This window comes from Canis lupus, chromosome 23 (genome assembly GCF_011100685.1).
Source record: "Canis lupus familiaris isolate Mischka breed German Shepherd chromosome 23, alternate assembly UU_Cfam_GSD_1.0, whole genome shotgun sequence".
Classification (NCBI taxonomy): domain Eukaryota; kingdom Metazoa; phylum Chordata; class Mammalia; order Carnivora; family Canidae; genus Canis; species Canis lupus.
The window spans coordinates 4,882,354-4,905,735 of NC_049244.1; the positions used below are offsets into that span (position 1 = coordinate 4,882,354).

Here is a 23,382-nt window from a genome sequence, read left to right on the forward strand (position 1 = left end):
ACATTTGGACATTTAACATTGATGGTATATTATTCTGTTAGAGTTCCAAGATTCTAGACTTCCATAACATAAAGAAAAAAAAAAAAAAAGAAAGAAAGAAAGAAAGAAAGAAAGAAAGAAAGAAAGAAAGAAAGAAAGAAACAAGATCAAAGAAGGAAAGGCGATTAACATCTACTATGCTACACTCCTATTAATGTTATTTCATCTAATTTTCCCAACAAGTCTATAGAATCTGGTAGTATTGTCAATACGCCCTTAACAGTAAGATAGAAAACACTAAGAAAGATTAAGTAGCTTTCTCAAGGTCACATAGCAAATGGAGGAGTTGAGATTGCAACAATCCTTGTTTGAATTCAAAACCTAAAGATATCCTAAAATTTCCTCATACATGCAATCAGACTAGAGGTGCATTTTATGTACTGTGATATAGGTGAGGCTGGGATATAGGGAGGTCATTCTTTTACCTTAATTACAAACCCCCTTTGGTTTGTGTACAGGATAATGTCCTTGTGAGTTGTGACATATTGAGACCACTGTAGATGTTTCTGCCAAATAACTGGAATGTCCCTATATGCTGGCAGCCCAGGGGTTAGAGGGAGAGGATTGACTGTGTTAGCTTTTTCTCTGGGAGAGGACCTGGTATCAATCTCTGGTTTCAGTGACAGCTGTCCTAAGTTGTAACTCTCTTTGGTTTTTACTGAAATAACTCATCATGATGTTCTATTTGTCACTTGTCAAGGAAATCAATATAGTCTAGACTTGTTACCTTGCCAAGATCTGTATCAAACAATTTATGGTCAAAGTTAAGTTTAGCAATGGAGCGAGGAGCAGAGCTGATAAAAGAATTTGGATCTCCTTCCCTTACACTGAGGATTGAGCACCTTCCTCTAATGGTGTGGGGTGGTGGTGGGGATGTTGAAATACACTTGGCAAAACTAAGGAAGGGAGGACATTTATAAAAATAAGAAATCTGAGAAGAGGAAAAAGGTTTTCTTTAAAATAGGGACAATCATATTTGTTTGCCAGTGTTGCTGTAAGTATTCAATGATATACTTAATATTATATAGTGTCCAGCATAGAGCCTAGCATGAAGCAGACAGTGAATTATAGGAGCCAGGGAGGAAGAAAGAGAAAAATATCATGAGTAAAAATAACATCCACAGAAGCAGCACAGAACTCTTCATTGTCAGGACAGAAAAGAGCAAATTGTCAAATGAGGGGTAGAAATGGTATGTTTCATATTCTTTGGTCAATTAAGTTATTTCATTCATTCAAATATTAATCAAGCAGCAAATACTGTGCCAAGTACTGGAGAAATGGAAACAAAGAAGAAATGATGTTGTCCTGTAGGCCGTCAGAGTCTAGTTGAGGAGACAGTTATAAACACAATTGCACTGTAGGTTGATGGAGGCTGGAAGGGAGGTGGGAAAAGTGCAGTGACAGAGGTGGTGTACACTCCATGAGCATATGGTTCACATGCCTGTTTGCTCTATGACCATCACGTAAGAGATAGATGGAAAACCCTCAACAATACTAGTTAAATGAGGGCATACTGGGTGAAAGAATGAAGAAATCTGCTGGGGTGGCAATGAAAGACTTCATGGAGACAAAAAAGTTTGAGCAAAATAGTTGGTGTTTGGAGGTTAAGAGTTTTGAGGGGCAGATGAGGGTGTGTGTGTGTGTGTGTGTGTGTGTGTGTGTGTGTAGTGGGAAGTGGGGTAAGGTGCGAGAGATGCCAAATTAATAGAGAAAGTGTGCGAAAGACACAGGAGCATGAAACTGCAAGGACCACTAGCAAGCACTTGGGTGTGGTTGGAGTGGGGGTGTGGATACTGGAAGATGAGGCTGGCATGGCAGATAGGGGTAGAATAAAATATGAGCTGATTCTACTGGTTCATTCATTTTTTTTCTCCTTAAAAGTATTTGCTGAGTGTGTATCATGTGTTGAGATCTGTCATAGGCCTTGGAGATACAACACTGACCAAACGAAGCAAAAATTCTCAGCTCATGGAGTGTGCATGGAGAGACACAGTAAAAAGCATTTAAAGTGATATATAGTATCTTCAACTGTAATTAGTATTATGGAGAAAAGTAAATCCCGGAAGAGAGGTGCAAGTGAGTGCTAGTTGTTGTATACCTTGCTGTTCTTTGTCTTAGGACCTGAATTTGTAAAGTTGAGTTACATTTCCTGCCAAGTACTATGACTTCACTTGAGCTTGTGGCTTCCATGTGCAATCTCGTCCCTGGAGTTCATAACTGCATTGGTAATTTTATAAAATTCACTGGACCTCTTTAACCAGCCTGCATAATATCATAGGCAATTAGTTTTTCCTGTTGAAAAAAGAATAATAGTTGGTTTATTACTAATTGTAACTTATAGACTTTGTCATATGTGTCCTGGAACTAGATTTTAAGACACACAAACTCTTCTATTAAAGCTTTCATGTCAGCTTAACTGAACCCTGGATTTTTCTCATCTCTTAGGAAAATGGGTAGTGCTTCTTCTGTTCCTACTTCTGGCACAGGAAAGCCTTAGTTGTGTTCTCCAAGTAGTCTTCTGGTGACAGACTTAGGGGTGTAATATCTTTAAACTCCTTTATACACACACACATACAGACACACACACATTTAGTGCTATAATGTTTTAGCATTAAATCCTTATATGAAGAAAGGAATGAAATAGCTAGATCATTATTATTTTTTATTAATCACCTTACGTCCTTTTGGGTCAAAGTAGGCATAAATAAATGAGAGTCTCCTTTTTAGGATTGCTGTCTGATCTGTTCTTTGATGTACAGTGAGAAGTTTCAGGTTAGCAAATGGAAATAGAAATTACATTTTATTTATGCAATGTGTGAATTGAGCAATTTGCTCATTTTCATAATTACAGGTAGTGATGCTGAGTGACATAAAATCAATTCTGCATGTTCTTCAAAGAGCCTTTCAAAACCAACCACTTTGCATTGTTCTTCAGGCTCCCAGATGCTAGAGGAATGGGTTCCACCATCTCCTCATCCCTCCAAAATATCCTGACAAGAATAGGACTGGCAATGTTGAGCATTTGGGGTTCTTAGCTCATTCTTCACCTCCTGCCTTTCCATCACCCTGTCTTCCTTGTTTTTCAACACTTCCCTTATTGACTCCTTCCCCTGAACCGGCTAGTTTATCCCATATTTTAAAAACAAGAAAGAAAGAAGAAAGGAAAGGATGAAAGGAGAGGAAGGACCGGAGGAATGAAGGAAGGAAGGAAGGAAAAGAAAAAGAAAAGAAATCCTTTAACCACCATCTTCCATCAAAGCCATAACTTTCTCTTCCCTTACACACACACACACACACACACACACACACACACACACCATGTCTTGAAAGAATTGTGTGTACTTCTTTTCCCTCCCTTTCTTACCATGCTGCAGCCTGTGTCCAGCTTCATTCTTTCTTCTGCACACTCTACAGTGTTCCTGGGTGTTTCAAGGAAGATGTCATTTAATTCCTTGATAGAATGGACAGAAGCAACAGGTTACTTCCTCCTTTGCTGTTTGGTATATCCTCACTCTGCTTTTCTCCTGCTCACCAGCCACCATACCCACCTCCCCCGCCCCTAGCAATTCCTAATCATAATATCCTCTCCTTCTCTTCTTCATTGTCCTATTCTCACTCTACCTGGTCTTACACCTCCATGACTTCAATTACTATCTTTAATCATTAAGCCAATAATGATTAGATCCATATCTACAGCCTAAATGTATCTCCTAATCCAAGATTCACTCACTTAATTGCTTGCTGATCATCTCCACAGTGGCCCTTACTTCATTCAGCAAACATTTGGCTACATTCACATTGGAATGATAGCTCTTTTTCCTTTTAAAGTTTTTATTATAGGGACACCTGAGTGGCTCAGTGGTTGAGCATCTGCCTTTGGCTCAGGGTGTGGTCCCGGAATTCCCAGATCAAGTCCCACATCAGACTCCCTGCTTGGAGCTTGCTTTTCCCTCTGCCTATGACTCTACTTTCTCTCTGTGTCTCTCATAAATAAATAAATAAATAAAATCTTTAAAGAATAAAGTTTTTATTATTGACGTATAGTTGACATACAGTGTTATATTAGTTTCAGGTATGCAGCACAGTGATTTGACAATTCTATACATTATAATATGCTCACTATGATAAGTGTAGTTACCACCTGTCACCATATAAAGTCATTATGATATTTTTGACTATATTCCCTATGCTGTGCTTTTAATTTCTGTGAATTTTTGTTTTGTAACTATAAATTTGTACCTTTTAAAACCATTTCACCTATTTTGCCCATTCCTCACCACCTCCCCTCTGGCGACAACCAGTTTGTTGTCTATTTGTGAGTCTATTTCTGTTGTTTGTTTTTTAATATCTACATATAAGTGGACATTATGGTATTTGTCTTTCTCTGACTTATTTCACTTAACATTATACCCTCTCGGTTTATGCATGTTCCACAGTCCGAGCTTCCAGTTTATCCCAAGCAGCATATAGTCTGGGCTGTACAAATATCCAGTTCAGACTCCTGTCTCCTCTGGAAGTCTTTCACAAGGTAACCACAGTATTCCTTGGTATGAACAATTCATCTTACAAAAAGAGCCAGTAGTCCCTGGAATATCACCCTCTATGCTGACCCTTGGCTCCTTGTGGCAGAGACTGCCTAGCTTTTCACCAAATCCATTTTTGGGGGTGTGGGGCTGCATATTTAGACCACATTTACCAGCCTGCTTTGCAGTGTCTGAATGGAATGTGATAGAAATAATTTCTAGACCTGACCCATAAAAGCTTCCTTAGGGATTTTCCACTTCTTCTGCCTCCTTATGGATACATGGAAAGGACTCAGAGGCCCTTGGGAAGGATGGAGACAAAAACAATTAGATTTTCTTTTTTTTTTTCTGACTCTAATTGAACTTTTCACAGCAAGAAATAAGCACATCATATTAAGCCAGAAAAATTGAGACTTGGGATGTTATAGAATTTAGCTTATCTTAACTAATACACTTTTATTTCCTGAGGGTTAATGATTACATAGCACTTAATATGCCCAGTCACTTTCTTTATAAATTCATTTAATATTTTCAAAAACTAGATAAGGTGTGTATGGATTATTAACACTCTTTTAAAGATGAAGAAACTGAGGCCAGGGAGGTTAAGCAACTTAATTTTGACCATACAGCTCATAATTGGCATATCTGGGATTTGAACCTGCATTATTTGCCTCTAGAGTACACATTCCTAACGACTACATGCAGATTCAAAAGAGATGTGTAGAAGGTATAATAATGGACCCCCAAGGATGTCAATGTGCTAATCCCCAGAACCGTCAATGTGCTAATCCCCAGAACCTGTGAATATGTTCCTTTATATGATGAAAGGGACTCTAAGATGTGATCAAATTAAGGATCTTGAGATGGGGAGATAATCCTGGATTATCTGGGCATTCTCTATGTAATCACAAGGGTCTTTAAAAGTTGAAGGGGGAAGGTTGCCTTGGTGGCCTACTTACGTGTCTGACTCTTGATTTCAGCTCAGGTCATGATCTAAGCCTTCTGGGATTGAGCCCCCTGTTGGGCTCCATGCTCAGCTGGGAGTCTGCTTGGGAATCTTTCTCTCCCTCTGCCCCTCCCCACTGTTCTCACATATGCATGTATTCTCTCTCTCTAAAATAAATAAATTTTTTTTTAAAAAATTGAAGAAGGAGGTAGAAGAGAAGGTCAGAGTGATCCAATGTGGGAAGCGCTCAAACTACTGTTGCTGCCTCTGAAGCTGGAAGGGGACCATGGGCCAAAGAATGCAAGCAGCCTCTAGAAGTCAGAAAGGACACAGACACGGATGCTCCCTGGAATGTCCAGGAGAAACACAGCCATACTGACATCTTGATTTTAGCCCATTGAGACCAGTATCAGTTTTATATGACTTAAATAATAAATTGTGTTGTTTTAAGTTATTAAGTTTGTGGTAATTTGTTACAGCAGCAATAAGAAAGCAATATAAAATGTAACAGAGGAAAATGTTCCCTCACTTTCGATAGCATTCACATTTCTTACAAGTTTTTGAAAAGTAAGCTTGCCATTAAGATAATCCTACTTAAATTAGGAAACTATCAATACCTACTGTGGCCCATTTCTTTTGTTTTTTATTCAGTCATTTTCAGTTTAAAGCAGGAGTATATTTCCATTTAATTATTCATAAAATGTACATGTTAGGAATGAATAATCATGAACATTAAAATTTGATTAGAAACTTTCACATAGTGATTTTATTTTAAATAAATAAACCCACTCTATAATCTTTATTTTTAATATCCTGTGTTGAGCTACTAACAACTCCTCGACCAATTGCTACCTCTATTAAAAGTCTTATGATATGTCATGAATAACCAGATAAAAGCCAGCATGTAGAGAATGCCATGTTTTTTATGACATTCTCAGTATTAAGAAGATCAAGCAGCTAAACCTTGAATCCATAAGGAAAATATCCCCTAGACTTTAAATACATAGGTCAGAATTATCTTGCTCACCTGAATACCACCAAATACTTTCTTCCTTTTTTCTTATACACCCAACCAAACATCCCTTTCTACTGCTGGTTTTTACCTACATCTCTATTAATCTTTCTTAATATTCTCAGTAATGTTTAATGACATTGTTTTCTTTCTATGTAAAATACAGCTTTGAGAAATTGATAAATGAAAGATGAATATTGATCCTGATGGGAAGGATGAAGAAAACTGCCAAGATCATTTGGTTAGTTAGAGCTGGCATTGAGGTCCAAACCCATCAGCTGATTCTGGTGCCATGCCTGGCCATCATATAGCACTGCCTATGCCTGCATACTCTGGCGGGTAAGATATACACCTGCTTCCAGATGTCTTCCTGAGACCAGAGATCATTGTTTCTACTCAGACAAGGATGCTGAGGACCATACGGGAAAAGTCACTTACCCAAGGCCACATTACTGGTCTAAGGGCATAGAATCTAACTTCCTATTACACTGAACCAAGTTGGCTGGAGTTTCTTTAGAAAAACGTACACAGGACTTATATCACAATTCTATTTGTCTTTTAGTGCAAAACCAGTAAGTGACTGGGGGATCCCAGAGGTACTTGCTCAACCCTGTCTCTAGTAAGACATACTTTTACTGTTTTCCTGCTTGGTTGCAGCCCTGAAAAAGTGAGGTTGAATGCTGATTATGAGCTTTTATAAAGCTTTGGAAACTTAGGGAAACCAGTGGCTGATTGTTCATTCATTTATTCTTCAATGAAAATACATTTTAGCACTTAGGCACTGAGGACACAACAGTGAGTAAGACACAGCCATCTTGAAGAGCAGCCTGTAAATAAAATATTCCTTCAGCCTGTTACGGTGGTGAAGGCACAACTATGAAGACAGACATTCCCAGGTTTGTATTCTGGCTCTGCTGCTCATTAGCTGTGTGAACTTGGGCAAAGTTGTTAAAAACGCTCTCCAAGAATCCTCCAAACCTCTGATTCCTTTAAAAATGAGAGTAAAACTATCTAAGTGAATGGTTGTGAGACATAAGTGAAATGTGACATCTCAAGAATGTAGCCCAAAATTAGATTTCAGTAAGTGGTAGGTAGATGCATCAAAACTTAGGTATGATATGTTCTGTAATAGAGGAATGTACAAAATGCTGGGAAGGCCTTAGAGGCAGTGAAAATTCTTTCTGGCCTCAGTTATAGTAAAAAGAATCTTCAGACTCAATGAGTTTAACATAACTCCTTTAAGATTAAGTGATCATAAGCTCATTTTGTGAAATCTTAGAAACATGGGATGTGTGGATGTGTTAACATTGGTGGTGGGTATGATGGGGAGGGAAGTGTGGGAGGGAAGTCTTGAGTTCGGGGACACCTGAAAAATCGCATCGCTCTGTGTTTTGCTATGCAAGTAAAGAGAAAGCATTTCTTTTTTCCAAGTACTGGCCTTTTGTTAATACATTGCCTTCATTTTCTTCTCTGTACTTTTCAGCATATATCATTGAATTCTTATGACAACTCTGAAAAGTAGAGATTGTACTGACTTTTGCAGATGATGAAGAATAAATGACTTGTTTGAACTCAGGGCTATGGACCATGCATGAAATACTCAAAATAAATGCAACTCACTTTGTTAGTTTTTTGGGGGAGAGAGGGGGTAACTTTAGGTTTGTATCTGCAGTTGGGCTTCAGGACCTCTGACCAGACTGCCTATTCTTTGCAAGAGCAGCAGAGACCATTGTGATGGAATCTGGCTTTATGTAGTGTCACATAGGGATGATCTTGATCTTCTCATCTCCTATCCCATGGTGTCTGTTTGACACAGCATCCCATGGTCCAAGTTCTGGAGTAATACGTTTTGAGCTTGTGATATGAGGATCTCACTGGACTATGAAGAGGCCTTCACCAGGCAGACTTCCTTCACTCACTTTCCAACTAAGTATAAAACAAAATACACTTTCATATTCATAGGTCATAACACAACCAACATATGCAATGTTTTTTTTTACCCTTGGCAATAGAACTTACCAAAAGAAGTCTATGATGAGGTGTTACTGTTAGTAATTTGGAGTTCAATGAAAGGGATACATAATGCACATTTTACATTATTTATATTTTACAATCATCCATTTAGTGCTTACTGTGTGCTAGGCTCTGAGTATATAAATTTAAAGAAGATATAATTGTTCCCCTCAAAATCTGAGTCTACTTCTCAGTAGGCAGAAGACAAATTACTCTGAACCACGTAGAACTGTTGATATCTTACCATTTCTGACTTCCAAAAACAAATGGACATTTTGTGTGATTCAAAGTGCTACATGTAAAAGGTAAGGTAGGGAGGTGAAGCTCTGTGGCTTGAAGTCATAACCGTACTGAGTCCTTACCATACTCTGGGAGCTTGTGTGAACAATTTTACTTTGTACATCAACCAACAGAGGTGGACATTAGAATTATTCCCATTTTGAAGTGAGCAAACTGAGATTTAGGAAGATCAAGATCTGCGAGTGTTAAGTGGCTTGGCCAGAGTTCCACTTAGGTTTACCTAACTCTGAAACCTTTGCTCTTCATGTTTCAGTCTTATGAGAGAAAATACAGCATCTTTCTTCCAGTATTTTGCAGCCACATTGAATTTTATTATGAAATGACACCAGTTTAAATAGCACATCTAAATCCTCAAAAATCTGTATGTAATTAAAGCATAAGAAAAGTACACTTCTGAGGGAAAATTAATATTGCACTTCTGGAGAAAAAGCCCTATGTATATGCAAACTCTAATTTTATTTTTGGTTGGTTAGAGGAGGAATGATTTACAGTACCATGTAGGGGTAAAAAATTGAGAGACCTCACAATGTAGAGCAAGATTGCTAACAATAGCAAATGGACTGATCGATACCGAATCCATTTTAGAGAGCTCACTCATGGAGAATATTGATATCCAACTTGGTCATTCTGCCTGTGAAATAAACAGGCACCTCTTCTCTCTTCGAGAAAAACCACATACAAGAGCCTGGGTAATGTTTCTAAACAATTAATTGGATTATTATCAAGGCTTAATGGATTGGTTCATATATTCACACAAAACCATCAAGAGAATTGGGCTAGCAGTTTCCTTATAGCTGTCATCAAAATATATGACAGGATGTAGAGTTTTAAATTATTATTACTTTTTACAGCATTCTGTGTGCATCATTTACATTATAAATAGGGCCTATTGAAAGTCATTGACTGGGTCTTTGGCTTTGTTTCAAATAGCAGATATGGTAGATAGTGTGGCATACTCCGTTTGCTAAGGAATATGATATAGCTATTTAAGCTGTAAATGAAAACATCACAACTTCCTGATTCTTTTTTTTTAAAGTTATTACTGTTATTTTTATTTAGGTTGTATAAAGTATTAAAAAACAATGATAATGATACCAATGCACATTTATTAAATGCTTTAGATGTGCTAGAAAATAAGCGTATCATTACATGCCCTATAGCCCTGATCTTTATAAGGCCTCTTTGAGATAGGTAGTGTTTTTTTTTTTTAACTTTTTGAATTGTGAAATAAATACACAGAGAAAAGTGCATAAACATAAATGCAGAGATCAATACATTGTTACCAAGTGGATGTCCATGCAACCAGTAAATACATCAAGAACTACAATACTTTCTGATTCTTATATTCATGCAAAATGTTTGTAATGCAAAGTTTCATGCCAGAGGTATGAGAAAGACCCTACAATATATGTGTCAGTTCAACCTTGCCACTGGGAATATATTTTATTCCAGTATGAAGTATATATAAAAAAAAAATATATATATATATATATAAGAAAATACATTTTCTTCATGGTGAAGGAATGAAAGAAGAGGAATATCATAATGTTTGACTTGCCCTCAGGAATAATCTGTCCTAGATATGGACCAAAAAAAAGTTTCCAAGTTAAACATTCCTTGCCTTGAGAAATCACAGATATAGAAGGAATATTATGATTCAGTGAAAATTGATTACTCTGAATGCACAGGTATTTCACACACACACTGTCTCATTAATCCTCAAGGCAACCCCTTGAAGTGAGGCCTATATGAAGATTGAGGCAATGGTATTTTAAATAATTTGTATGGATTACTCAAGGTCATATGATAATTAGATAGGAAAGTGACATGATCAGAACTTGAGTCTTTTGATGACCTCAATCTCTTTTTTTTCATGATTGCTATGACTATTATTGTTATTTCAATACATTGTTTGAAAGGGTGATGCAAACTAATGGAAGGAAGTCCTTAGGGTTGTTCAAATGATTATAATGAAACTATAAAACTCACTTTCTGTTCAGGTTAGAGTTTAGGATGTGAGTACTTTCTTCCCTAATAGAGTCCCCATATCCAGTGCTCCAATATCTCAATGCACAGATTAACAGGAAGTTTTACCTATTCCTTTGTCATCCTTTATGTAGCTCCAAGTTCTTACTCTGACTTTTGGGTGGTGGTGTGCCAGCTTAGCCTGCCCGTCTGGTGTTTAGATACATATGCCTTGGTCAGTGCTGGTGCTGTAGACAAGTTGAGGGAAGTTTAAAGCAGCTGGCCTCTTACAGGTTGAATAACATGGCCTTTAGCATTGGGCTTGGCCCAGAGTGATCCACACCCAAGACCTAGATGAAATTCCAATGGAGAACCCTTTTAAGCACCTTTAATGGGTTTCAGGATATGTTGTGAGTGGGATGGTCTTTTGATGGCAATTGGTCACAGTTCTCTTTGTTACACTTTAATTTCAAGATTTCAGTTCTTAAATCACAGTCATGTTCCCAAGACATTTAGGCCAGACATCTAGTATCTGCTATATTAGGGGGCCAGAGTAACTATATCTCTTAGCCTGTTGGCTTGATGAAGGGATGGGTCAATTATGTTTCTGCTGCTGATGATATTTTAAAAAATCAAGATTTTTTTTTGGCATAAAGAAAAGAGATACAAGTCAAATGCAAATTAAATAAAAACAGATATAAAATTTCAAACAGAACTATCTTATGATTTCCTCATTGTCTTATCTTGATAATATCAATTTCTTAGTCTATCCATTCATCTGTCTGAGCTTCTATAGAGTCCTAGAATCAATGACAATAGAATAGTAATGAACATTCCTAGGGTGCAGATTGTGGTTGGCATCTAAACACAATTCCCCACTAAATAGAATCAAAATTCTCCAGACAAGGTTGATTCCAGATTTGAAACAGAAAATATAGAAGGTGAGTCTGAGCATTTTGTTGTAATAGAAAGCAAGAGACTATCAAAGACTAATAAGATCAGGTAAAACAAAACTGGGGTCAATTTAAGGAAGCTTCTATTGGCTCCAGATGGAACAATTTGGGAATCATAAAAATGATTGGCTGCAAAGGATTGAAACACATCAAATACATAAAAATCCATGAGTCCCTAATAACACAAAAACCAAAAACTGATTTCAAAAATATTTCATTGGAGACTCTTAACTATAGGAAACAAACTGAGGGTTACTGGAGGGGGTTAGTGAAGGGATAGTGTAATAGGGTGAAGGGCACATGATGTGATGAGCACTGGGCGTTACATGTAACTGATAAATTATTGACCATTACATCTGAAACTACTGATGTACTGTATGTTGGCTAATTTAATTTAAGTTAAAAAATAAAAAAAAAATAAAAAATATTTCATTGACCATCATAGGAATTTACTGGGACACCTACTCATTACTCTTAAATTTGTTATGAAGAGGAAATAAACATTTACTCAAGCTTTTCTACACCAACTACACTTAAGGTTAATAACATTATTGATAAAGGAGATTTCTCTAGAGAAGAATTCCTGCTAGTATTTACAGAAGAAATGATAGAATCAGAGAAATCAGCATTTGCAATGAATTAACAGTTTCAAATGAATAGGTAAGAGACCATTAGGAGAAAGTAGATGAGGGACTTTATGAAGAGGAACCAGGCTGAACACACATGCCCACTGATCAATGTTAGTATCATTGAAATTGGAAAAGACAAGTCATTACATGGCTGTGATATGAAATGAAATATTCAGCATAATTTAACACAGAAGTGTTCCTTTTTAAAAAAAAGTATTTATTTTAATCATGTAGTGCTCATCACAATAAGTGGACTCCTTAATCTCTATGACCTAAACCCCTAACCACCTCCCCTCTGGTAACCATCATTTTCTTCTCTAGAGCAAGGAGTTTGTTTCTTGGTTTGTCTCTCTTTCTTTGCTCATTTGTTTCGCTTTTTAAATTCCACATATGAGTGACATCATATGATATTTGTCTTTCTCTAACATTTCACTTAGCATTCTACTCTCTAGTTTACCTTTGAAGTATTCTTAACTAAAAATAAAACCTAAAATTTAATCAGGACTGTATCAAACTCCAGCTTATAGAAAATTTGGGAGATAGATGAACAATGTAAAATATACCTAAAAATATAAAATCGGGGGGATAAATGACTTTATTTCTCTGCAAATCAATGCCATAAAAAGGAAAGGTAAATATTACTGGAGAATAAAGAAGATTTAAGAGAATGTGCTGGATAGATGGCAATAATGGTCATTTTTTTTTCCTTTTTGGTGTGATTTTGCATCTCATCCTATCAAGAGCTGGAGTTTATTGTTCTACCTTTTGAAGGTGGGTTGCCCTTATGACCTACTTTGACAGATAGAACACTGCAGAGTTGGCAGTATGCAAGCTCAGAAGCCTACACCTGAAGGAGTCTTCTAGATTCTGTCCTTGCATACTTGGAGTCCTAAGAGTGTTTTGTGAGGGAGGCCAGGCTTGTTTCCTTGAAGAGTGTAAATGTGGAGAGAAAGACCCAGCTGACAGCCAACAGTAGTAGTCATGAGACACAATGAGGCCATTGTGGACCATCCAGTCTTCACGAAAGCCACCAGCTGACTACTGCCACATAGAGGCCCCCAGGCAAGACCTGCAGAAAACCACTCAGCTGACTCTAGGATAAAATTGTTGATCTGTGGAATCTGGAACTAACAAATTATGTAACCATTAGGTATTGAGGTGTTTGTTACATAGTAACAGATTGCTGGAGAGTCATAACAACTAAATGCAATGTGTGGACACTATTTGGATCTACATCCAAACCTGAAAAAAGGATCTTTTGAGGACAAGTAAGGAAATTTGAAGATAGATTGTGTATTAGAGGATATTAAGAAATCACTACTTTTTGTTAGTTGTTTCATCATGTAAACAAAAAATGATTTAGAGACACATTGTAGTTTTATCATGGAAATAACCTGATACATGGGATTTGTTTCAACATAACTAAGCAAATAAAAAAGTGAGGGGGAGTAGGTAAAAAGAAATTGGTAAAATATTAATAATTATTGAAGTTGAGTGATACGTTGATGATAGTTTTTATATTATTCTCTCGATTTCTGATTTTGTTTCTTGTATTAATGTTTTTTGTTTTTTCTTTTTGTTTTTTGTTTTGTTTTGTTTTGTTTTAAAGAAAATATCAATTGTCCTTTGTGGCTTCTCAATAAGGATTCATTTCTCTGCCTTTTCCGGTTGAGTGGTGGTTGGCTTATCTGGAAATATCTTTGGGCAGAGCCACTTGTGCAGACTGTGTTAATTGTGTTGATGTACTTTGAGAACCACTATGACTGTCACGCAGTAGTTGGATAAGGCCAAGGTCTAGTTGCTATTGTGAGTGGGCAGTCCAAGATGCCTGGGCAATGGTTTGCAATGCAGAGGAGAGGTTCCTCCTACTGACTATGCCAAACTTCTGCCTATACCTCTCTCACTGCCTGTCCCCAATCCCCATTCTCATTTGTGGTAGAAAGATACAAGATCAGTTGTGTTATGACAGGATCTCCTTCGTCTCTAGGCAGAACCGTCTCCCACCTCCAGCTCCCCATACACATCTTCATCCCCAAAATGACATCTATGTGGTTCGGAGTCAAGATTCAGATCAATGTTGGTGGTAGGAGAGGAGGGGCCAGTGGAGAGCATCAGTATAGGTTACTCTGATGTTGGTTTACCCCCAGATTCTTATCCTTTTTGTACCCTTAACTCAAATACCTGAACTCCAAAGGCAAATGTCAGCTCCTTCCTTGGACTTCCAGCCCAGTGTTATCCTAACCAGGAGCCCTAGTATCCCTCTGTACCAAGCTCTGATGCCTCTCTATATCCTTCACCCCATATCATCGGGACCACTTCTCTACATTTTGAGAGTGAGAGATATAAAATCAGGGAAAGCTTCATGGTAGAAGCTGCATATGAGTTGGGACTTGAAGAATAGATAAGATTTCCACAGGGAAGGATAGTGAGAAGGAGGAAAAAAATAAAACAACCTTCCATGCAGTAGAAGCTTCTAGTTCTGTATTAACTTGAACAGGAATACTGAGGCCCTTTACATGGGAGCTGTCTCTAAACCTGACAGTCCCGGGATCCCTGGGTGGTGCAGCGGTTTAGCGCCTGCCTTTGGCCCAGGGCCCAATCCTGGAGACCCGGGATAGAGTCCCACCTCGGGGTCCTGGTGCATGGAGGCCGTTTCTCCCTCTGCCTGTGTCTCTGCCTCTCTCTCTCTCTCTCTGTGTGACTATCATAAATAAATAAAAATTAAAACTGACAGTCCCATTGCCCATGTGCTTTTTATTTAAGAAGAAGTTTTATTTGGCATTGCAGGAGAAAACATAATGTGACTTATCTTCAGTCACTAGGGTAGGATAACCCCTCACTTGACTCTCTTTCCTTGGACATCATGATGCTCAGACAATTTCCATACCACTTTCCATACTTGAAGCTAGTTGTTAGCTAGCTAACAGTCCAGCTGTTCCAGGTGGCTAAAGTCCTTATACTTGCTGATTGAGCAGAGAAATAGCCGCAATGAACTGTCTAAAGGTACAAGAGCTCTGAGTATGAATCATGTCATGTAAGCAAAAACAGGCTTGGAAATCCCATTGAAGGAAAGTGTGCATACATGCAAAGTGGCCACTTTGGTTTAGACAGTTTCTCTGGTATGGAAAGTGTCTGAGCATCATGATGAGCTACATCATCAATAGCTATGAGCTATTCGAAGACAGAGAGACTATATAGCTGTCCCAAATCTTCTGTAGTCCTCTACTACTTCCTAAATACAGAGTGGGTTCTGAGCTGAGCCATCTTGCAAAAATCAGAGAACATATTTATTTGATGAGAAACCATAAAATCTAGATCCAATTTTTTGACCTATCACAACAAACAAGAAGTCGTTATTACACTTGGCTGAGGAGGGTTGGTTTGGTTGCAGTGTATAAATTCATCTAGATTTTAATTAAAATGTACTATAGTATCATATCTAAGTTTTTTTTTAAAAGACTGCTTCTTTCACATGTTTGAAGTTCACATTGTTTCTAAAAGATAATGCAGAGACAAAAAAATGTAAAGTTGGCTGCATTTCTTACTAAATGAGTTCTAATAATAATTGAGTAAAATTTGTAAAAAAAAGATTTTTACTTTTGGCTTACCTGTGGGTCAGGTTATTGTAGGAAAAAGTGGCTTTTGAACCAGAGGAAGCTGAGATTCAATTCCAGCTATGTCCCTTATCAACAGTGGTACTTTGACATTAATATCTCTGAGCTTTGGTTTCCTTATCTGTCAAATAAAAATAATGATGTTTGCAGCCCATCAAGAGGGAAATTAGATTATATAGTAAAGCTTCCAGTGCAGGATCTGACAAAGAACTTTCCTCCCTTTGAATGGAAGCATATGCTTTTGTATGTATTTTATCTAGTCCATGTTCTATATATTCTTTTTAAAGTTCTTTACAATCCAATCACCATTAGTAATAATAAGGTTATTGCCAATGAAGTTAGACTGAGAGATGTCAGTGAAAGAGTCTTTTATGGAATGTTTTGACTCCCATTATTGGAGATACGGTAAAACAGTGAAAATTTCTGGGGAGTGGCTACCCATGTTGTGCCACCCGTTTCAGGCATCTGAAGTTGTTTTGTCTTTTTCCAGTCCAGTGTTCCTTCAAGGAAGCCAGCCATACAAGGCAAGGTAGAGGGCATGACTTATCACCTGTACCAATGGGCCATCAGGCAGAGATGCACAGGCACAAATGTGTTACTTACTATCTGTCACATTCTTTCTCTGGTTGATGTCATTTTTTAATGATAATCCTTTTCCAAACTTCTCCTCTGACTTTCTCCTAAGAAGGAGCCAAATAGAACACATATGGCCCTGCTTATTTTTTTAAACACTTTATTTGCTTCTGATGATTCTCATAATGCCATTGAATTTTGACTAAGACCTTTAGCTCTATTTTGTTAGATCTCTACTACATTCTTGGCTTCCGTCAATGTTGCAATTTACATCAGTGCAAACCTTTTCATTTCTGTATGTTTTCGGTACTTACTTGTCTTTTTCTCCTACAAGGTCTGAGTCTCTTCCTTGCCAACAAGATCAGCAGTTTCTCTTTAACTTGAGATTTCCCCATTTTCCAGAAAATAGATCCTATGAGTTCTGCTCAACACTTCCCACTCAGTATTATCTGGCTAGAGAACCTAGGAAAACCCAAATCCTTAGCTGCCCTTATTCACTGTGAGATTCCTAAAAAAGATCTTTGCAAAACTTAGGCAAAGCTTGCAAGCAAATCATAACTTTATTGTTATCCAAGGACATGTTCTCACACTCCATTCCAGAGGTCCTGGGAGTTAGATAGGGCCTTGGCCTCCCGACTTGGTACCTTCAGTTAAGTCTGGCTCACCACTCAAGTTCAAAAATTGAGATGACTAGGAACATGCTTGCAGGGCACCAGAGGAAAAAGAGAAAGATATATAGACAACAAGCACAAAAGAGTTTTCCCTTATGGCCTAGAGAGGAATGGCCTAGGACATTCAGCCCAAGTCTTCTCAGGAGTGAATGAAGGTGGAAGAGGCCCTGTTCATAGCAGAAAGAAACCGCATTCCTGATCCTGTATGCTTTTTTTTCTACATCCTTTGGAGCTTTCACTTTTAAAAAACATGGTCCACAGAGCAACTTTATACTTAACCCCTAAACCCAACCTATGACATGTAAAGGAGGGAATGGGTAGAAAGAAGGAGGCTCTCAGCCTCCTAGAGGCTAGTAGCTATCATCCCTGCTTAACTGCAACCTGATTCTGAGCTTTGATATTATATTCAATCCTTTTATTACAATAGCCTGATCATAAAATATTGACTTTACCTTTTGGTTTCATGATTAAGCTGAGTTCTTAGAAATTTGGCGGGGGGTTGGGTCTGGAAAGTTTTAATGCAAATGGATAAGTGGCTTTAAGATTAAACTGTGAATCTGGAATAGGATTTTAAAAAATGTGTTCAGATTAGTAATTTGTGTGTGTATTATACAGTCTTAATTTCAAAACACTTCAATCATAAAGTCATTTATTCATGCAATGAACATTTTTAAGGCACCACTAAGGTTAAGTACTAAGAGTTTGAAATAGAAATATGTATGGTACCTATTGCATTGTTGATCTCTTGCCAACCCTGGAAATTAGGGAATCAACGTTAATACATCACTAAATGAGATTGGAATCTTATGAAAGTTTTTGCATTTGCCTGAGGTCCCCCAAAGATAAATTACGGAGCTGACACTGAAATCTATGACTTCTGTCATTCAATGTACTGCACTATAATCAGTGTCCTAAATGATTGTCTTTTAGTTTCCTTTTTTCTTCCTTCCTTCCTTCCTTCCTTCCTTCCTTCCTTCCTTCCTTCCTTCCTTCCTTCCTTCCTTCCTTCCTTCCTTCCTTTTTAGAGAGGGTGAGGAGGGACAAAGGGAAGAGAGACAGAATCTTAAGCAGGCTCCATACCCAGCCCGTGAGCCCTACACGGGGCTCCTTCTGGCAGCCCTGAGATTATGACTTGGGCCAAAACCAAGAGTTGAAAAGTTAACCAACTGAGCCATCCAGGCACTCCCTGTTCTTTAGTTTTCTAAATAAAGTATTATGGCTTACTTGTGACTTGAAATCCATAGTTTCTCTTCCTTGAAATGAGTCTGTCATTGTAGTTCTATGATCGTGGCAGATGGGACCAGGGCAGCTCTCATTCTCTTTCTCCTGGCAAAGAGACAGCTGAAAATCATGACTAAAATAGTTCTGATTTCTGCAAAATGACGATTCGTCTTTACCACTCTTCCTACTACCTGGGCTCGTAAGGAAGGGAGGAAAGGAAGGGAGAAGACTGGGAATGCAGAGACTTACTTTCTGACCCTGGTTCACATGGGTGATTAGCTATTTGTGAGCATGTCACTTTATTCTCTGAACCTCAGTTTCCTCATCTGCCAAACTGGTTGAGCCAAACATTTTTTAAGGTCGCTCTGCTCCTTATATTCCATCCCTCTAAGAGGGGGAAAGTAAAGGAGGGGAATATAAAGGAAATACAGAAATGAATGGGGCTTCACTGAAGAATAGAGGGTATTCTTCATCTAAAGAAAGCATATGACTTAGGATAACCTTTTGAGAAGCAGTTTGACATTATCTTGTAAAGTAGAAAATTCACATTAAATTCATTCTAAATCCCAGCAATCCTCCTTCATGTGAGTTATTTCTCACATGCACATCAGGAAACATATGTAAGAATGTTCCTAGTACTAAAATGTAGGAAAGACTTGGGAACCACTTAAATGCCCATTAAAGGAGAGTGGATGAATGAATTGTCCTGAAGTAATAATAATGCTTCCTGCTTTCCATCGTGATCTAGTTGGCTGAATTTGTTCACGCTGCCAATATGTATTGAGTATATTCTTCTTGTTCATGACTGTGTCATCTTTGAGTACTGTGTTCAGTATTGAGATGGCTAATGCACATTCCTGCCCTTGTAGAATTCTAACATCTTTCTGCTTTTTCTCAGAGTATTGACACACCAGTCCACTAAATCAATTTTCTCATTATTGTGGAAATGGCACAAGAACATATCTATATATTCTCTAATCTTGATGACTAACACTATAAAATACATTATTATGTTTTTTCCTTAATGAATTTTTTATTCCCTTCTTTTATTTCCATCTACTTTCTGCTTCTATGTATTAATCTAGCCTGAACATTTTTACATAAATGGAGCTATATAATATGTGGCCTTTTGTGACTGGTTTCTTTTACTTAGAACTAGTGTTTCCAAGGTTCATCCAATTTGTAGCATATTTTACTCCTTTTCATGACTGAGTAATATGTCATTATACAGCTATGCCATATTTTGTTAATCTATCAGTTGATGGTCATTTTTATTATTTTCATTTTTTGGTTATTATGAATAATACTGCTATAAATATTTGTGTGCAATATTTTGTGGACTTATGTTTTCAATTCTCTTGGATATATACCTAGGAGTAGAAAAGCTAGGTCATATAGTAACTGCATGTTTAATTCTTAAGAAACTGCCAAATTGTTTTCTAAATTGGTCACATCGTTTTACAACCCTACTAAAACTATATAAGGGATCCAATTTTCCATATCTTCTGTAACACTTGTTATTGTCAGTCTTTATTTTAATCAACCTCATGGGTGTGAAGGGGTATCCTATTATAGTTTTGATTTGCATTCTTTAATGGCTAATGATGTTGAACATATTTTGCTTATTGGACATTTAAAAACTCTTCTTTGGAGAAATGTTCATTTACTTCCTTTGCCTATTCTAATTGGATTGTTTGTCTTTCAGTTGTTGAGTTATTTTTATAGAGTTCTTTATATATAGAGTTTATATATGAGTTCTTTATATATTCTGAATATAAACCTTTATCAAACATATGATTTGCAAATATTTTCTCACATTCAGTGGGGGAATCTTTCTACTTCTGTGGAGTCCCTGAAAGCATACAAATTTTTAATTTTAAGTCCAATTTATTTATTTATTTTTTTCTTTTGTTGGTTATGCTTTTGGTGTTATATTTAATAAACTAATGTCTAATTTATGGCCATGATTACTCCTAGGTTTTATTCTAAGAATTTTATAATCTTAGTTCTTATATTTAGTCTATCATTATTCTGAGTTAATTTTTGCATGTGGGGTGAAGTAGGGGAATGCTTCAATATTTTGCATGTAGGTATCCAGTACTATTTATTAAAAAGACTATTCTTTCCTCATTTAATCATCTTGGGGCCTTTGCTGAAATACAATTGACCATTAATGTAAGGGTTTATTTTTGGATTCTCAATTTTATTCAATTTATTTATGTTTCTATCCTTATGCCAGGATTGCAATGTTGTAATTATTGCTGCTTTGTGATAAGTTTTGAAATTAGAAACTGTAATTCCTACAATTTTGTTTTTATTTATTAAGGTTGTTTTGTTATTCTGAATCCCTTGCATTACCATATGAAATTATGCACTGCTTATACCAATATATTAAATCATTAAGAATATTATAAAGTTACATTATACATGCACTTACTAAACATATATTCTTCTAAGTTTATACATAAATACAAAAAGAAAAGAGGGAGAAAACAGATTCTTCCCACACTACGTTTAGAGGCCCCACTGTGTGTTGAGATGATGGAATGAATCTGAGGTCTTAGCAATTGTTCTCAGTTCTCATTTACTTCTCAAAGTTTGAACATTTTACTGAGATACATACTTCTAATGTTTAAGGTTGCAGGGAGTATACTAAGGATTAATTTTGGAGATACAAAATTTGTACCATGTGTGCTTACATTATAACCTAATTCTTACTGAATGTCAACTTTTCCATAAGCTTCTTGAGGGCAAAGAGTGTATCATCAATGCCATTTATAACTTTTTATATTATGCTGGAGAGTTGTAGACATCCTGATAATCTTCTATTTCTACTCTACTGCTATTTATACAATCTTTGCTCTCTAATATTGTGCAGATTGGTGGAATCCATTGCTTAATAGATACTGGGTGAAAGGAGTATTATTTGCAGTTCCTGAAGTAATCAAACAAAATATAACAAAGGAGAGTAGATAGAATAATAGATTATACTGGTTGAACCCATTAGAAAATATAGGGAACAGGAAAGTTGAATGACAACTTGAGAACTTATTTCATAATAGCTGGTTTTATGCATATTTCAGGACTCATAGTTTTGCTCCAGGCCATGGAGGCACTTATAGTTACACTATTTCTTAGTAAAGACACAAAGTAGATTCCACAATAGCTTTCTTAAAACTTTTATGTTATAAATTTTATACCATAACTAATTTGATCCAAAGATATAAAGGAGAATCAACCTAGTGCTTACTAACATTTTGAATAATTTTTAAGAGATTTTTATCAACTACATTGACATATTGCCAAAAGCAGATGAAAATAGCAGCTCCCTGGTAAATAGGGTCACAACCTGAAAATTAGGTCTCTGTTAAAAGCTAAAACGTGTATTTTTCTAAATTCTTTATTTTGACTTCTACATAATTCTCTATGTTGACTTATTATACAAAAACAAACCTCATTTGCTTTGGTCATAACAGAGGACAAAAACATCAATATTTGAACATAACCCAGTCACAGTCATTAGATCATTTGTTCAGATTTTGGACCGCTCTATGGTGTATCTACTCCTCTCAACGCTAGTCTTGTGCTTGTTGCCCAAACTTGGAATTACAGAATTTAAACATTACATTTAGGACAAACCTCTTCAATATTAAAAGTCTCTTGCAAGATGGCGCTTAGATTGTACTTGACCACTTTTGTTAATGAGGAACTTACTGATTACCCAAGCCATTCATTTTACTTCTGTAGAGCTCTAAACAATGAATGAAAATATACCTTTAATCATTAGTTTATTTTACTCTCTAGGTACATATCTTTCAGATATTCAAGACAGCCATGATCTTCCTTCAAGATCTCATTTGTATCCTAAGTAAATGTCACTATTTTAAGAATTTGTAAATTTTAAATTTTTTAATGTAAAAATTAACCCCTTATAACTGAAACCCAAATTTCCATGAAAAATGTAACCATAGCCCAGTTACACAATTATAATACTAGAATTTTCATCTAGGAAATTTTCACAGGTCTTTAGATAAATCCAGGCAAGATATTCTCACCCCTTGATAATAGATTGCAGTGTCTTGTTGCTTTTATTTTCTGATGCGACAAAATATGATCTCCACATTCTCACTGCATGGAGCTGGGGGAATTGACTGTGCTCCCAGATTTGCAGACTCATGAAGAGAGGATCCTGGCTTCTGGAACTTCATTCACTACTACTTCAGTGAGTAGAAAGTTGTACTTTCACTTTGGCCCTATTCCAGATGTAGTTACAACTCCAATTCCACTACCTTTTATGAAAGTGATGGATCTCAGAGATATGCAAGCCTGCCCTTATCATCTATGTGGGTTAGAAGAAGCAGCTGGGCTCATAAGCCCTATTCTTCATTAGCCACTTCTTTTGTCATGTTTCAGCCCATTTAGCCTTCTAGCATGTATGCACATCACAGTCACACTATTACAAGAGCTAAAGCAACATAACAATTATAGAGCTATATCATGACAAAATGACTCAAGAGCTCAGTGACTCTATTAAAATTTTAAAGAAGTTAATCCTCTGGGAAGTGTTCCCATTAATTAAACAAAGGTGAAAGAAAATGGGTTTTATGTTTATTCACTGCAAGGAAGAAGATGGGCCATAGCCTGAATGCAAAGGAGCTATATGATCACAGGTAAATGCATGCACTTGAAGGGTGAAAATTTCAGATCATTTATCTGCAAAATACCTGGGCCAATATTTGCTCACTCATTACTGGAGAAGAGGGGATTTTTTTGTCAGATAAGTTTTCTAGAAGTCCATGAGAATTTAATCCAAATCTATTGTGCAGCATAAGAGGTTAAGCCTCAACTGTTACTGAGATCGGTGATAGTACATCATTAAATGTATCACAGAACGGAAAATTAGTGGAGTAGATTAATGGCCAC

General features: G+C 36.8%; 1 long non-coding RNA gene across 2 annotated transcripts; it reads right to left on the reverse strand.

Moving 5' to 3' along the window:
* Positions 1 to 1,778: 1,778 nt before the first annotated feature.
* Positions 1,779 to 18,566, reverse strand: LOC119865341. Of its 2 annotated transcripts, XR_005376814.1 has the most exons (4): positions 18,463 to 18,566; positions 15,989 to 16,115; positions 3,404 to 3,490; positions 1,779 to 2,331 (listed from the first exon to the last, which is right to left on the reverse strand). It is a non-coding gene; the product is annotated as an uncharacterized LOC119865341 (long non-coding RNA). The 2 variants fall into 2 exon arrangements; XR_005376815.1 differs by lacking the exon at positions 15,989 to 16,115.
* Positions 18,567 to 23,382: the final 4,816 nt, after the last annotated feature.